Here is a 1,049-nt window from a genome sequence, read left to right as displayed (position 1 = left end):
TGTTGAGATGCCACGCCGCATACCAATGCTGGAGTATGCCCAACCTTCTTTGGATGGTGCACACCCCAACATTGTGAGGCCTATTGTGCGGGCAAATCACTTCGAAATCAAGCCAGCTATAATTCAGATGATTCAGAATAAAGTCCAGTTTGGAGGATCTGCAGTAGATGACCCAAATACACACATCGCAGATTTTCTTGAAATTTGCGATACTTTTAGATTTAATGGAGTTTCTGATGATGCTGTTAGGTTGCGTTTATTTCTTTTCTCCTTACGTGACAAAGCTAAAGCATGGTTAAATTGTTTACATGTAGGTTCGATTACCACATGGGAGGACATGGCGAAAGCATTTCTCATTAAATACTTTCCTCCATCTAAGACCATGAAGCTGCGGGCAGACATCACTGCATTTGCTCAATTCGAGTAGGAGTCTTTATATAAAGCATGAGAGCGTTTCAATGATCTATTACGAAGATGCCCTCATCACGAACTGCCACTTGGGTTAGTTGTTCAAACTTTTTACTATGGCTTACTTACTCCTAATCGTACTATGATAGATGCTGCTGCTTGTGGAAACCTCTTGAGAAAAACTGCTGAGGAAGGATATGAGTTGTTAGAGGAGATGACTGCTAATAGCTATCATCTTCAATCTGAAAGGAACAACCGGCGGAGAAGTGCAGGATTCCACCAGGTAACTGACCTTTCTGCTATCACTGCACAGCTTGATGTTTTGAACAGAAAGTTGGAAGGGTTGAATATGGGTGGCATGGCTATGCGTCTTCAAGAGAAATTTTGTGAAAAATTCGGAGGAGAACACTATGTTAAGGACTGTCAAGATGGAAATTGTAACGACCCGAAAATCAGACTATGTATAAGCCATGCATAATTATTACTATTTAAATTTAAAAATGATTTTTATGTATATATATATATATATTATATATATATATATATATATATGAAGGGTCTAATTCATTTTGATATTTGACAAGTCATAACTATTTATTTTAAAAGCAAAAGTTTAGTTTTATTTTTTCAGTTAAATACGC

At 37.4% G+C, this 1,049-nt stretch overlaps 1 non-coding gene across 1 annotated transcript; it reads right to left on the bottom strand.

Annotated features, from left to right (window-relative positions):
* Window positions 1-386: 386 nt before the first annotated feature.
* LOC142523502 (small nucleolar RNA R71) lies at window positions 387-492 on the bottom strand. The gene has a single exon (XR_012814692.1). It is a non-coding gene; the product is annotated as a small nucleolar RNA R71 (small nucleolar RNA).
* Between the last annotated feature and the right edge of the window lie 557 nt (window positions 493-1,049).

The sequence above is a fragment of the Primulina tabacum genome, chromosome 13 (assembly GCF_025594145.1).
Source record: "Primulina tabacum isolate GXHZ01 chromosome 13, ASM2559414v2, whole genome shotgun sequence".
Lineage (NCBI taxonomy): Eukaryota > Viridiplantae > Streptophyta > Magnoliopsida > Lamiales > Gesneriaceae > Primulina > Primulina tabacum.
Note: the sequence above shows the minus strand (reverse complement) of the source record. Positions and strands in the feature narration are given on the sequence as shown.